The sequence below is a fragment of the Pseudonaja textilis genome, chromosome 4 (assembly GCF_049901715.1).
Source record: "Pseudonaja textilis isolate UNSWEBS1 chromosome 4, rPseTex1.2, whole genome shotgun sequence".
Lineage (NCBI taxonomy): Eukaryota > Metazoa > Chordata > Lepidosauria > Squamata > Elapidae > Pseudonaja > Pseudonaja textilis.
In genome coordinates, this window is record NC_141993.1 from 38464392 (window position 1) to 38480710 (window position 16319).

The following is a 16319-nucleotide window of genomic DNA, read 5'->3' on the forward strand; positions in this document are numbered from 1 at the left end:
CTTGGACATAGTTGGACAAGTAAGAAACAAATAAAGTGGCTGGTTTTCACTGTTCCTTCTCCCTGAATTTTCAGCTCCTTGGTGCAATGATGTTCTCATTTGGACTCACTAACGATATGATGACAACTCTGAAAGTCAGCTCTTAAACTAAAGGAAATGAGGGTGTTGGGAAGGTTGTCACTTTCTCTTCTGCCAAAAAGCCAGGAACGTTTTCCACAATCAGCCAAACCATGATTAAATCACATGTTCAAAATGTCAAATGCAAAAAGAAAAAAACCTGCAAAATGATATTCATTGTACCAATTTCAGATATTTTGAGTTTTGCAGTCTGTTCTACTTTTCAAGGGATCATATTGGCCTGGCTCATATGTCTTTTTTCCCCCGCTTCATAGACTTCAAATACTTTTTAAAAAGAAAATGCTGCACTATACTTTCCAGCCCCATTTTTCTTGTAGGGGTGCAACTTAAAGGGTTAGTGCTGATCTATAAACCTCTCCGGGGCTTGGACCATATTCTCACATTGGAATTTGATCTACCTGAGAGAAGCTGCCAATGGCTCTACCCTTAAGAAGCAGAGAGGGGCTTATTTCCAGAGCCAATGCTGTTTCTTTGGAGTAGCCTCTGAGTGGACTTTCAGGCTGAATCCCACTGGGACTACTTCCTGAAACAATCAAAACTGAGTTCTTCTGGAAGACATTTGGCCTGTGATTTCATCTTGTCTGGGTTTATAGATTTATAGTTTTATTTGGATTCAATGCAATATCAATGCTAGATTGTGGGATGTTTTCATTGTGTATTTTTGTTGTGTATTTTTATCACGGTAAACTGCTGATTGGGATTGCAGCAGCCTCTTAGATGTGACACATAGACAGAAAGATGTTAAGACTCTAGAAAGAGTGCAGAGAAGAGCAACAAAGATGATTAGGGGACTAGAGGCTAAAACATATAAAGAACGGTTACTGGGATTGGCTATGCCTAGTTTGATTAAAAGAAGGACTAGGAGTGACATGATAGTAGTGTTCTGATATCTCAGGGGCTACCACAAAGAAGAGGGAGTCAAACTATTCTCCAAAGCACCTGAGGGCAGGACAAGAAGCAATGGGTGGAAACTAATCAAGGAGAGAAGCAACCTAGGACTAAGGAGAATTTTCCTGACAGTTAGAACAATTGATCAGTGGAATGACTTGCCTCCAGAAATTGTGGGTGATCAAACACTGGAGGTTTTTAAGAAGAGATTGGACAATCATTTGTCTGAAATAGTATAGGGTTTCCTGCCTGAGCAGGGAGTTGGACTAGAAGACCTCCAAAGTCCCTTCCAACTCTCTTATTCTATTCTATTCTATTCTATTCTATTCTATTCTATTCTATTCTATTCTATTCTATCCTACTCAATACCCATCAATTTCTGAAAAACCAATTTATTCTTTTCTGGCATGGCTGTCTGTCTGGACCATATTTATTTTAAGTAAAAGAATCTCCAAATAAGAACACTTTTAGAAAAAGGATACATATGAATCCAGAATCATGATGCTGAGGGTATCCTGGGAGGATGAGTAATGCACAGGAGTTTTGTTTCTGTTGGATCATTTTCCTGTTTTATTGTTTTATAGCTACTGCTTTTATTGTTGTTATTAGACACACAGAGTTGCTTAATAGGAGTGGCCAGTTAAATCTTTTAAATAAATAAATAAGAACTTCCATTTAATTTATACTCTGAATGTGGAAAAACAAAGGTATTGAAACAGGTAGTAACTATTTCCCTAGGTTATATTCAACTTGGCCTTTCATTTACTGAAAATACTTCTACCTATGGAAAGGTTTTGGTGCTTTCAGTTCTCTACTGCTGCACTTTTGTGCTTTATTTTATGAGATTTTTGTGATTTCACACTTTTTTAGAACAATTTTTCAGGGAAATAGTAGCAGGCAGCAAGCACTCAGCAAGGAGTCTGGGAAATATCTGCTACTAATGTAAAACCATAATGGAAGACCTCAATGATACAACAAATGTAATTTCAAAATGTTTACATGAAACTGAATATATTATCATTGCCTACATAAAATCAGTGCAAATAAAGTATAACCTCAACATTCTAAGCAAAACAATTTTGAAAATGCACAAAAAATTCTACCAAAGCTGTCTAATAAAACAGTGAAGAGATTTGTGGCACACTACAAATTAAACTTTTGTGGATTACACTCACAGCCAGAGTCAAATAGCTCAGACATAAGGAAGTGGTTCCTTTAATGTTTCCAAAACAGTCAGGTCTGCCTTTTTATAGCTTAACTTTTGTCTACATTAAAAAGCATCTATCTTTGTTTTCAAAATTAAGGACAGGTTCGACCATTCCATCTGCACATAGATTACTGCTGTTGGTAATGTTAAAGAATGTATGTCCAACCTGGACATTCAAAAACTGTAAAAACCTTTATTTATTTGTCGGTAAAATATAAAATTCAACACAAAAATAGTTTGTCATGAAAACGACTGCTTGTGAAAGCTCCTGGATTGGGGCTTAAAGGCGAAAGCAGAAGCAGTATGCTCTGTCCCATATTTGGGAAGACCAGGTTGCCCTAATAGACCAGGCGCACAGGAAAAAAAACTCATTCAAAAACAAGGTTTCTTGCTAGCCAGCTAGAAATCTCTCTACTCCCTATGACTTTTATAGAGTTAGATAAACAGCAGGGAAGCAATACAAACAATCAAGCATAAAAGAAACTCAAAAGAGCATACCAACACAAGTTGGAGCCAAGGTAACATTTTAAGCAGTGAAAACGGTAGACAAGACCAACTAATGGTGAACTGATAAGAGCATTCTGAGATATTGGAGATGATCACAGGATAAAATGATGAGAAAATATTACTGAGGAAGTGTGAGGAAATATGGGTTTGACTCACAGAAAGGGGAATGCGATGTCAAGCCATTTCAAACAAATATCTTAAGTTCTAGGAAAGTGGACTGGCTTAATTTTATTAGGACATGTATGTGTGATTTCTTCCCTTTTCCCAAAAATAAGACTCATTTAAACTCTTTAAACTGGGTGTAACAGTTACACAATTATATCTTGTGTTTTAGACTTGGCCCAAGATTTGTTAAATCCAGTGCTTTTGAAATTTTGAGCTTTAATTAGGAGGACACAAAGCACCTTTTTTCTATATTCCCAGAGCTAGGCTGAAGAAAGAACTACTGGTAGAAGAATCCAAGAAGAAACAGAAAGGTCATATGTTGTCAGATCTTTGAGGTAGGCCCGATCAGGAAATAAACATTGCAAGGATTACAGGAATTCTTTATTGTCGTAGGGTATAATAAAAAGAATCCCAAAAGTCTGCTGGCATTTCTCTCTGCTCTCTTTCATACCAAACAGAACTGGACAGGACGAGGTGGGTTGGTGGGGTAGGGGGTAGGTGTGTGTGTGTGAAGTCTGTTCCTCGCATTCTCTTCTTTCTCAGGAGTGAGTTGTCTTTATCATTCTTTTTCAAGGCTTTTTCTGCATTTCTCTACTCGAAGATGCTTCACTGTCAGTCCTGTCTGATGGTTCTGTACACTAAAAGGCTTATGAAATCGTATAGATTTTATAGAATCATCCTGTAAGTCTAGAAAGATTTGGTTTCCCCACTGGAATTAATTTTCGGTCTGTTTTCAACTAAGATACTATAAAGGCTCTGTTGAATCATATCCAGTTTGCAGTTTTGTAAAACTAGTTTGGGACCATTGCTGGGAAGTGAGATATGCATTAAAATATATTTATAAAATGTATAAACATTTAGTAGACAATATGCTGAAAACTCTGGCAAATAAACACTCCCAAATCATGTCCAAGAGGAAAAAGTTCCCTTTAGCATTTATGATATATGCCTTGATGCAAAATTCATTACATTCAAACAGAGATATTTTCAGCCAAGGTGTTTCTTGGGCAATCATATCTCATTCCCAGAATCTTATGAGAGAGCCTAGTGTGGCACAGTGGCTAAATGTCTATAGATGCCTCATTCATGCAGGATCAGGGGCATCAAACTGGCAGCCTGGGGGGCGGATGCATCATGGTCAGGCTGCGCCCATTCCAACTCCATGAATAGGGAAAATGTTACAAAATGTCACGTGATGGCAACGTGACGCGCAAGTTTGACACCCGTGATCCAGGTCATGTTTGTCCCAAAGGCGTTTTTTAAAAGGCAACTGGATTTTCTTGGTTTTTTTTCCTTTTGAAAACATTTTACTTTTCATACAAGAAGCATCTTCATTTCTGACTGAATGGTGGAGAATAGAAGGAGTCTATTCTCTTTGCAGTCATCTGGTCATTAACACTCTGAAGGTCAGTTATTAGCACTCTGAGGGTTTCAATAAAGGAGAATATTTGTAGCTCAGGATTGAAATGAGCTTGCTTGTTTTCTTGCAGACATTTCATTATCTAGGTAACATTATCAGTGCTAGTCACTAGCACTAGCAGTGATGGTGTTACCTAGTTTGGGTAATGAAATGTCTGCAACAAAACAAACAAGCTCAGAGATCACTAAGGACCCCTCATCTCTGAGAGTTATTGAGGCCACTTGGGGATTTATCTGTATCCTCAAAATCACCTAAATCAGAGTGCAAATGGATGTGTGTAGCCTTCTTGGGACTGCTGAAAGAACTGTGTTGTAGACAGGATATGGGTGGTATTGTATTCCTTCCCCTCTGTTGAGAGAGGGATGTTCCATTTTAACATAGATGGCCTGTTTGATCCCTCTTTTTCCTTTAGAACACAGTGGTTAATGTATCTGGTCTGCTCTTGGCCATGAAAGCTGATTTTTGATCAATTGTTTCTCTCAGTCTAAGCTGGCTCGTGTAGCTATTGTGATGAGGGAGGAAGGAATGTTTTGTAAACTGCTTTGTACACCGCTTTATGTCCTGAGAGAAATGTGGGATCCCAGTTTGATAATAAAAGCAAGGATTCAGATATTTTCATATTGTAATCCCCATTCTCTCATGTTTTTCCATGGCTTCTTCCTTTAAAAAAAAACTTACTACGAAAAGAATCAAAATAGTTGTGCAATGTTTTTTGACTGAAGCACTGCACGTCTCCATCTGGAAGCATCCAGTATTTCAAATGCAAAAACAATAAATAACCTCAAGACATAGCTTGCTTCCAGTTCCTTTTGCCAGTTAACTTGCTGATAATCTCTGTCTAAATATGTTGCTTTCAGGAATGCATTTCTAATTAAAGCTCCACCCCAAAACCCTTGACATGAAGATTTCTTTTCAATGTTCCATAATAGAAATGTACCAAAATCCCAACTGTATTTCTAATCAATGTTTGAATGTACAACTTCCAGCTATTGTAGACATCCAGAAATTGTTTATATTTAAGTAATGCCTGTTACAATATACTATTTCTATTTAAATGATGTGTGATTATTCTCACAGTTAAAAAAAATAACCTCACTAGTAAATGCATTATTGAATCATATAATATAAATTATTTTAGATTTTTAAACTTAAACTTACAGGATGTTTTGTCCCTTGAAGAGAAATTTGTGAAGTCATTTGGCAAATTAAATTGGCAACCAACCCCTTAATTATATGAAATAGAAAAACCTCAATACCACATTGGCTTTAATGGCAATGGGATTAGGAACTCTCCTCTAGGTGTGGTCCTTTACAAGCCAAGGTATAATGACACATAAGAGCAGAAAAATCCAGAAATGAGATAATTGAGAGAGAGAAAGAGAAAGAGTGAAACTGTTAACACCAGGACTTGAAATGTATAAAACAGGAATAAAAGTCATTGTATGTTTTGGTCTCTAATTCTGGTATACAATTAAACATTTCATTGATTTATTAAGCTAACTTTTTAACAGGAAGAGATCCATCAAGAAATTTGTGAAGCTTCTTGTATCCAGCTGTATCTTGTTCAAGGCGGATTATAACTTAGATCAAAATCTGCTGGGGGTAGGACAGTGGGTGGTGCAGGGGAAAGTACAGAGATATTTCATTAGTTGGGGAGGAGAGCGAGGTTCTCTTAGTTTGGCCAAATGTCAAAGAGATCATTTGACCTAGGGGTCAACAGGCAGCACACCTCACCAATCCCTAGAGTTTTTGGCTTATATTATTATTTGAGTGAAGGGAAAGGTTTGTGTGCTTGTACACAACTGTGGCCTCCAATGATGTGCATAGAAAGTAAAAGTACATGCATCTCCAAGTGGCAAGAATATAGTGTCTCCACCAAAGTTGGCCCAGCCCTGACTCTCCTGTCCTTTGAGAAAGCTTGAAAAATCTGATTTTTCCAGCAATGCCTCAGCTAGAGTGAACTCCCATAACCAGTGTGTTATTTTTATTTTGTTTACTATTTTTATGATATGTGTGTGCATGTTTTTTTGCTTCTTTCTTTTGGTTATCCATGGTTTGCTGTTACATTTTTGCACTGGGGGATGGGGTGGGGGAAGAAAAAAGAAATAATTGTTGAAATTGTAGCTGACCATAAGAAGGAAGTATTAACTGCTCAGTCTTGCTAGATAAGCCCCAGCGAACAAAACTAATAACATTTATAAAAGTATTTTTCTGCCCCAATTTCAACTAACAGAATCACTTGGGTACATATCACAAAATGTACTGTGCCGGAGAGAATACTTGAGATGTATAATGATGTAGTTATGCCACTTTATTACATTATTAAGAGCCAGTTTGGTGTAGTGGTTAAAGCATCAAGCTAGAAAACAGAAGACCACAAGTTCTAGTTCTACTTTAGGCCAACAAAATCAACTTTCTTTCAGTCCTAGGAAGGAAGCAATAGTTAGCCACTTCTAAAAACTTTGCCAAGAAAATTGCAAGGACTTATTCAGACAATTTGTGAAAACTGGGCACAATTGAACAGAAGAAAAAAAAAACATTATTATTTCCTAGGTTATGATTCAACATCTGCAGGACCGGAGGTGGACAGAAATAAACAGGCCACAAAGAAAAAAGTCTTTGTAGCCCAATGACTATTAAGTGATTCAAGATCTTGTGGTACTACCAGAAAAGAAAGCCAGGGGCCAGAATTCAACATATAACTGAACAGAGGTATAATTACACAAAATAATCTCTGAGCCAATGACAGGCCCAAATCCAAGAATGAAACGTGGCAATTCTTCCAAGGTGACTTTTTTATTGTTTCATACCTATAAACAAAATCTTGCCAGACTGAGGACTTTACCATCCCCATCTATAATATACTCTGTGATCTTATGTGGGAGAGGCTGCCTTCTTCATTCCCTCACACATAATATCCAGATTGAGATGCTTCAGTCTTGGTCCTCTGGAATGTACTCCCTCCGTCCTCACTACATCCCATAACAGCCAAAGTGAGCAAGCCCTCTAGGATTGGATAATCTTTTCATCAAGAAATCTAAATTGCCACAAATGGAAAAAGCAATTTTCTAATCACTGTCCCGAATGTGCTTTTTCAAAAGGCAACTGTACTTTGTTTTCCCTTTGTTTTCAGAAAAAGAAAGTCCAGTTGCCCCTTTCGGACAGTCATGACCTGAATGACTGAGAATCTCCATAGACATTTTTCTAATTGTTATAGTTCGAATAATGAGAGGCTAGACCAGAGCATTAACACGGAATGGCTTTATTCAACGGAATAAAGGGCTGTCGCGTCTGCTGGCTCACAAGCAGACATGCTCAGCGAACAGCAGCTGGCTCAGCCTTGCAGCCGGCTTTTATAGCCGGCTGTCGAAGGGAGCCAGCCAATGGGAGCTGCAAACGCCCCCGCAATAGGAATGGACCTGGTTGGAAACCTTGGTTAGTCTTAAGGACATAACACCCCTTCCCCCCAGATGCGAACATGTATAGTCTTTCAGATACGCTGGCGGTCTGTGTTGGCGCCCAGAGCGACGGGGTCCCAGTGAGTCACAGTGTGGCACAGAGTTCGGGGAACCTGGACTGGCTGGGATTGTAGGGCAGTCAGGTTCTGGAAACCGGATGGGCTCCAGTGCAAGGTCGCTGCCACCGGGTTGGATTGCCTCAAAGTCTCTGTCCCCCAACCCGGAGGCTTCGTTGGTCAGCGGTGAAGGGAAGTCTGGTGGGCAGACTCGGTCTGCTGCTCGCTCCCTCAGTTCTGGTGGTGGTGACAGGTTTCTCTGAAGATCGCCGCTTGGGTTCTGGGACGGTGGTTGGAGATTCACCGGAGTCCTTGAATCTGCGTTGGTGAGAATGCTCCGACGCCGCCTTATCTGGTCCAGGTGTCTGCGCCAAACGCGTCCATCTTCCAATTGGACCCGATAAGATCTCGGACCGGTGATGGCGATGATCTTCCCTGGTACCCACAATGGATCTCCGGCGTAGTTCCTGGTGAACACTGGGTCCTGCAAAACAAAATCCCTGACCAAACTGTCAGAACCTAGGGGGGCATCAGGGCAGTAGTGGGGGTGTAGCCTGTCTAACACAGTTCTGAGGCGTCTACCCATTAGGAGTTCTGCTGGTGATTTGTTTGTGACCGTACAGGGAGTCGTGTGTTGGCTTAGAAGGAAACGGGAGAGTCTCGAATGCCAGTCTTCCTGGTTGAACCTGGCTAACGCCTCTTTCGTTGACCTAACGGCTCTCTCCCCCAGCCCGTTGCTGGCAGGGTGAAAAGGAGCCGTGAGGATGTGCCTGATACCCAGGTTGGTGACGTACCTGCTGAATTCTGCCGACGCAAATTGTGGTCCATTGTCCGACACCAGGGTATCTGGAAGGCCGTGTGTCACGAATAGACGGGTCAGGGCTTTGGCAACCGCCTGGGTGGTGGTCGTGGGTAGGAGGGTCACATCGATCCATTTCGAATACGAATCCACGACCACCAAGAAAGTCTTGCCGTGCATTGGTCCGGCCAAATCAATATGCAGCCGTGACCAAGGTGCGTTGGCGCTTTCCCACTTAGTGGGTGTGGTGATTGGCGGTGATGGTCTGGATTCCTGGCAGGGGCGACAAGAGCTTACCCACTTGACGATCTCGTCGTCCATGCCGGGCCACCAGACGTAGCTACGAGCCAACGCTTTCATCCGGATGATGCCCGGGTGGCCCTCGTGTAGTGCTTTTAGGACGGCTGTTCGCAGCGTGGTTGGGATGACAACTCTGGTACCCCACAGCAGGCAACCCTGTAAACTAGAAAGCTCCTGTTGGCGAGTCTTAAAAGGAGTGAATTCGGTTGCAAAGTTAGTGACCGGCCACCCCCTCCTTACCCAGTCCAGGACCTGGGCGATTGTTCTGTCCTTCCTGGAGTGAGAGGCGATGTCGCTAGCGGTGACAGGTAGGTTGGGTTCGCTAACGTCGAAAATGGCATGGACCGGGGCGGGGTCCTCAACGGGCGCAGGCAGAGGGCAGCGGCTGAGGGCGTCAGCATGGCTAAGATTTTTTCCCGGGCGGTGGACGAGTTTGTAGGAGTATGCTGCCAGGAACAAAGTCCATCTCGTCATCCTGGGTGATAGTACTTGGGGGGTTTGTTTGTCCCCGGACAAAAGTCCCAGAAGTGGTTTATGATCTGTGACGAGTTCGAAATTGTGGCCAAAAAGGAATTCGTGAAATTTTTTTACCGCAGCAACTGCGGCTAGGGCCTCCTTATCAATTTGACTGTAATTACGCTCTGTAGATGAAAAGCTTCTGGAAAAGAAAGCGATTGGTGCCTCGGAGCCGTTGGGCAGTCTGTGGCTTAAGACAGCTCCAATCCCAAAAGGGGATGCATCTGCGGCCAAGACTAAAGGGAGGCATTGGTCAAATTGTATCAAGACTGCGTCAGAGGTAAGCAGAGATTTGACAGCTTTGAAAGCATAATCTTCTTTCGGTCCCCAGTGCCATGGTGCCTTGTTGTCTAGAAGTCTGTGCAAGGGTTCATCTACTGTGGCTTTGTGGGGTAGGAATGATGCGTAGAAATTTAATAAGCCCAAGAAGGCTTGTAGCTCTGATTTTGTAGACGGAGTGGGAGCCTCGTGTAGAGCTTTGACTTTCGATTCCAGTGGGTGGATGCCAGAGGCGTCTATTCTATACCCCAGAAAGTCCACCTGCTTAGTGGCGATGGCACACTTCTCCCTTTTTAGTTTGAGGCCATGCTGCCTGAACCTGTCTAATACCGCTCTGACTCTTTGGAATAGTTGGGGTCTGTCCCTGGCTGAGACCAATATGTCATCGAAATACGGTACCACGCCAGGGAGGCCCTGGAGAATTCGTTCCATTAGTGACTGGAAGATGCCTGGGGCGACACTAACGCCAAATTGGAGACGCTTGCACCTGAATGCCCCCCTGTGAGTCACGATAGTTTGTAGATCGGCTGTTTGACTGTCAACAGGGAACTGCTGATATGCTTGTGACATATCCAATTTGGCGAAAATGGTGCCAGGTTCGAATGTGTGAAGTAGGTGCTGAATGACCGGAACTGGATAAGCGCTAACCTGTAGGTAGCGGTTAATTGTGGTCTTATAGTCTGAACAAATTCTTAGACTGCCATCTTTTTTGAGAGGCATGACAATAGGGGTCTCCCATTTAGCAAAATCCGTGGGTTCAATTACCCCTTGCTTGAGTAATTTGTCTAACTCCGCGTCCAGCTTAGGGCGTATAGCAAAGGGTACTCTCCGTGGCTTTAAACGGACGGGAACTGCTTGGGGGTCTACAGAGAAGGAAATGGGTGTGCCATTGTAACAGCCTAATTCACTGCTAAATACATCCGCGTAGTCAGAAAATATGGAGTCGATATCAGAAGCTGAGACAGCATGGATACCCATTATACTAAGGCCGAGATAGGGGAACCAATCCAACCCCAAAAGACTAGGGAGGGTACCGTCAACAACCACTAAAGGCAAATGGCCTTTGAAGGTTTTGAATTTAACGAGAAACTTGCCTTTTCCGAGTACTGGGATGTTCTTCCCTTGGTAATCCCTCAAGGTGAGATGGCACTTTTGAAGTTGGTTCTTTGATAGGCTGGGTTGGATTTTCTTGAGCGTGCCCCACGAGATGATTGAGAGCGCTGACCCCATGTCCACTTCCATGTGGCAAGGTTTACCTTCTAAATGGATAGAAAGTGTGATTTTATTAGTGGTATGGAAAGTGTGGTTAGCTTGATAGCAAGTGTAACAGCTTTCTACTTGCCTTTGGGGCCTAGGAGGAGAATAAAAAGATGACCTTTGTGGAGTGCTGTGTGTTGCTTGACAGGCCCTGGCGATATGGCCTTTCTTGTGGCAGTTGTTGCAGGTAGCGTTTCTGAACCTGCAAGTTGTCCGTGAATGGGAACCTCCGCAGGATAGGCACAAAAGAATGTGCTTGGGTGCGTTGCTGTTATCCTGCCTTGCCCCTACCTGTGGCTACCTCGATGGCTTGAGACGATGAACATCCGAGTGTTCGGTAGGGTCGTCCTCACTCACCACCTCCTCGGAGTGAACGGTGGTAGCACTGGGTTTGGATATGGTGCCCTGGATCTCAGCGGCTGACTGGAATGCTAGCTCTGCTGCTGAGGCTTCCTCAACGGCTTGGGAGAGGTTGAGGTCTTTTCTGGCCAGCAAACGCCTCTGGAGTCTCAAATCCCTGACCCCGCAGACGAGTTGGTCAAGCAACATGTTATCTAAGTAATTTTTGAACTCACAGTGGAGAGCTGCTGTCCTCAGGGTGGCCATGTATTCATTGATGGACTCCCCCTCAGCTTGTTTCCTCATTCGAAAAGCGAAGCGCCTCGCTATCTGAGATGGCTTAGGGGAGTAATGATTAGAAAGTGTTTCCAGCAGCTCTGCCCATGGAACGCTCTTGATTTCTCGAGGTGCAAAAAGGGCTGTTGCAGTATCGAAGACTGCAGCCCCGCAGAAACTGAGGAAATATGATTTTATCCGGTGTTCCGCTGCATCAGCCAGACCGATGGCATCAATATAGTGATTGAAGCGGTTTCTGTAAGAGTCCCACTTCTCTTCGTTCGGCTTAAAAGGCGGGAATGCTGGGTTAGTGTTCATAATGGCGCCTCAGTCTTGGGCAGACTGATCTCTCTCTCTGGGTATACGTGGCTCAATATGCGCTATCGTGAGCGTAGACGGCTGTGGCTACAGCGTCTCACCTAGCTCAATGACTTCAGCTCTTGAATTAATGCTCTTGTGAGCGTTAGAGGCTATTGCTGTACTGCCGTGACTATCAGCAATTTGAATCTCGCGCTCCCGGAGAGCGTTGGCGGATGCAACTGACAGAGATTCAAATTTCGCGCTCTTTTTCCGAGCGGGGCGGCTGTAGCTTTCAGCGCCTGACTTTCGCTCTCTGTAGCTTTCGCGTTCTTTTCCGAGCGGGGCGGCTGTAGCTTTCAGCGCCTGACTTTCGCTCTCTGTAGCTTCCTGCACGAGCGGCTACAGACGCTTCACTTTCACTTAACCAACTAGCGAACTGACCGAGCTCTCTGCTACGCGGCTGCGGTTCAGTTGCTGATCGTGACTTTCAGCTCAATTGAATGCTTCTGGTTAGCCAATCCCATCCTCGTCGCCAGTGTTATAGTTCGAATAATGAGAGGCTAGACCAGAGCATTAACACGGAATGGCTTTATTCAACGGAATAAAGGGCTGTCGCGTCTGCTGGCTAACAAGCAGACATGCTCAGCAAACAGCAGCTGGCTCAGCCTTGCAGCCGGCTTTTATAGCCGGCTGTCGAAGGGAGCCAGCCAATGGGAGCTGCAAACGCCCCCGCAATAGGAACGGACCTGGTTGGAAACCTTGGTTAGTCTTAAGGACATAACACTAATCACTACTGTTTTTATGTCCCCCAAATAAATATTAGGACAACCACATGGGCCATGGGACCTCCCAGAGGAAATGAGATACAGGGAAACAATATGGAGAAACAACAAAATAGATTCTGTAGAGAGCAAGAGATAAATAGAACAAATACGCAAGAACCATTGCTTAGCAAAGACAGTTGAAATCTGGGAAATCCTGGGAAGTAAGATAATGTTCAAAAGCAGCTTAGGTAGATTTCTCCCTAAGTCAAAGGTATAAGAAGGAGGGCAGTCAAGCACAATTAAGATTCTGTTAGTATAACCTTTATCAATAAAAGATGGTTCTAGTCTTTACTGCACAGTTGATTTTCTCATCTGATTTACCTAGTGGGCCTGGCAGATCTCCCAATGCAAATCTTTTCTGAAGAAGATCTGGTATTAATACCAGATAGACACACATGGAGACCTTTCTTTTTTTGTCTCTGCTATTTGTAAGTTGATTATTGTTTATTTAGTTAAGTTGACCTTATTAATTTATTTAATAAATTTTATATTAGGACACCTGCAGAGGTGGTATTCAGCAGGTTCGGACTGGAGAACCGGTAGTGGAAATTTTGACTAGTTTGGAGAACTGGCAAATACTACCTCTGACTGGAGTTTTTATACTATCCTTCACCTGTCATGCCCACCAAGCCACGCCCACAGAACCGGTAGTAAAAAAAATTGTATCCCACCACTGGACATCTGACTCCCAAATGACTCTGGGTTAATGTCAACATATAAAAAGAATACAAAAGATCAGAACAGCAAAATACAAATACAAATCACATCAAAGTAAAACAAAACAAAGCAGAACAAAAAGAGGCTGGCACAATTACCCTCTCCCCAAGGCATGGAAAAACAAGCAGGTCTTCCATAATTTTCTGAATAAAATAAGAGATACAAACATATCTTTCGAACTTAATTGAATGACAGTTCAATTAATTATTTGCTAAAAGCCCTCTGTCTGAGCACAGTGTGCAAACACACAGCCTATTCATCTGAAAGATAATATGAAATAATGTTACTGGTGTATTATCAGTAAGACTGTGATAGACCCTGAAGTACCCGACTGCCAATTTCCTATCCTTTTCAGTAATAAATATTGTGTAGGCTGGTTCTGTATCTGGGCTACAACTGAGCACAGTAAGGTATGCAGAACCCTGTCTAGATTACCATTAGCAAATAGATCTCATAATCCTTTCTTTTCTTTTTTCACCCCTTAAATAATCACAGATCACTCCAGTGCCATTATACTTTACCTTGTTATTATATTTCTTTGAGTTGGTTGGATTATGATTGCACTTATCTCAAATCAAATCAAATCCTAATAGTACTTCAAAAAGTATTAAGTTCATAAGTCAGGATAAACTGTTATAAAGGTTTATAGTTTACAATAATGGTTATGTATTTATCTATAGTTATTTAATTTAACTATTTGTAGCATTCACACTTTGTAACATGTTTTATAAGGGTTTTTTTTCTTGGCTTTTTACTTTATATATATTTTAATTCCATGCAAATATATATAATAAAACAAATTTTATTTTATTCATACAATATTTTACTTCTTCTGCCTTTATATTGGAATGATTGTTATGTTATTTGCTTTGTGCTGGACTACAACCAAACTAAAAGTATCAAGAATGCAAATAAATAAGTAAAGCTGTCTTAAAAGAATTTTTCTATGGTACCTTGTGATTGTAATGTATTTTGGAACAAATTCAGCAGACATAATTTTATTTAAGTAACACGTGCCTGGGAATTCACTGCAGAAAATTTATGATTTTCAAACATAAATGAAACCAAGTATTTAACTCAATAGTGGTAGTGCTGGCCTTTGATTGCACAAACATGTCAAACACGGATGATCTAATTCTATGTTGTGTGGGAGATTCGCCTATCCTTTTGAAAGAGCAAAAACTTGTTTGCTTTTCCTTTATTTTGCTGCTGTCAAGTTAGTCCTCCATGGATTAAGCTTTGTGAAATAAATTATATTAAAAGAATGTAGACTGAAATCATTTGGACTCATTTCCCCTGTGACCCTGTAAAGTCCTGGAAGCTGTCAAGTTCAGGCATCTTCCTCTTTTCAGTTTCAGGTTCCCTTAACTAAGTTTTCTGCATATTTTCTGTGGTGGGATGAAGTGGGAGGAGGGAGAGTACATTTCCATCCTCTTGATTGCTTCCATTGCAGTCCATCCAAATCTTCAATGGCAGAAAATATATCACATATCATCCAACTCTAGGACAACACTCAAGGAAAATATATTTCAGATTCCAAGATTTTAAAGTGAAGAGATCCAAGAATAACTAAATAATAATAATAATATTCAGTTATACTAACTAAACCCTACTTTAACTAGTATGGAAACTGCTATTCAGTATCATAGGTATTTTAAAATTTTAAGAAGGTACTGTGAACTTTTGCTAGAATTGCAAACATTGGTGAACTATTTTTTGTTCCAAGTGTGTTTGTTTTTGACTGGATGAAAAGCTATAACTTGAGAGAGATAAAATTATATTATTATTTATACTTTGTTTCAGTCTGTAATAAAATCAAGAATTATTTAATTTCTTACAGCTCACTTCCACCCAGAAACATCTTTCAAAGTGAATGCCTTACACCAGGGGTGGGGAATAATGCAGAGGTGGTATTCAACAGGTTCTGACCAGTTCTGGAGAACCGGTAGCGGAAATTTACTTCTATACTAGTTCAGAGAACCAGTAGTGGAAATTTTGAGTAGTTCAGAGAACTGGTGTTGAGGTAATTCCCCATTAGGAGAATGAGCGCATACAGGGAGATGTATTTGAGAGAAGTGTTTGAATAATACACACACAACACACAGATACACTGTACAGTAAATGTAGGTTTTTACTTCCAGAAAGTTTAAGCAAATTTCAAACAAGCAGTCCAAAGTCATTCACAGGTAAGATCAGTCAGTTTTAAGTCCAGGGATAATCCAATAATAAAGCCCAGTGTCAAAAACAGTTTAGTATCAGACTTATATCATATCAAAGAATAACAGTCAATTATGAGGAATGGCAATACTCTCCAACAGAAGGAAACAGAGACTGACTCACACTCTCTTCTGAGACTAAGACTAAACAACCCAGGTTTCTAGCTCCATCTTATGGCCGTTTCAGAAACCACACCTAATTACAGTTTTGCATTTTCTTAAAGATACAGTATTAAAATGTCTATCCTGGTTTATATATTTCCAACCCAAATAGCTGTTAGGTGACTTATAGTCCTAACAACCGGTAGCAGAAATTTTGAGTAGTTTGGAATACCACCTCTGACTGCCCCTGCCCCTATCTATTCTCTGCCTCCTGAGTCCCAGCTGATTGGCTGGGTCTTCTTTTGTTGCCCTGCACAGGAGAACGGAGCTGAAAAGCAGGTTAGTGGGATGAGGAAGGAATGGAGATTTTGCAGTATCCTTCCCCTGCCATGCCCATCAAGCCACACCACCAAGCCACACCCACAGAATCGGTAGTAAAAAAAAATTGAATCCTACCACTGGAATAATGGTCCTTTTATGCCTTGTGGGCTTCAACTCCTGTGAGTTGAAGTCCACAAGGCATAAAAGAGCATCATTCCCCACCACTGCCTTAAA

At 41.7% G+C, this 16319-nt stretch overlaps 1 protein-coding gene across 2 annotated transcripts in view; it reads right to left on the minus strand.

The window, feature by feature from the left end:
• GRK5 (G protein-coupled receptor kinase 5) overlaps nucleotides 1-16319 on the minus strand; it is a 170792-nt gene that overhangs the window by 93490 nt on the left and 60983 nt on the right. The gene's annotated exons all lie outside the window — the stretch shown is intronic.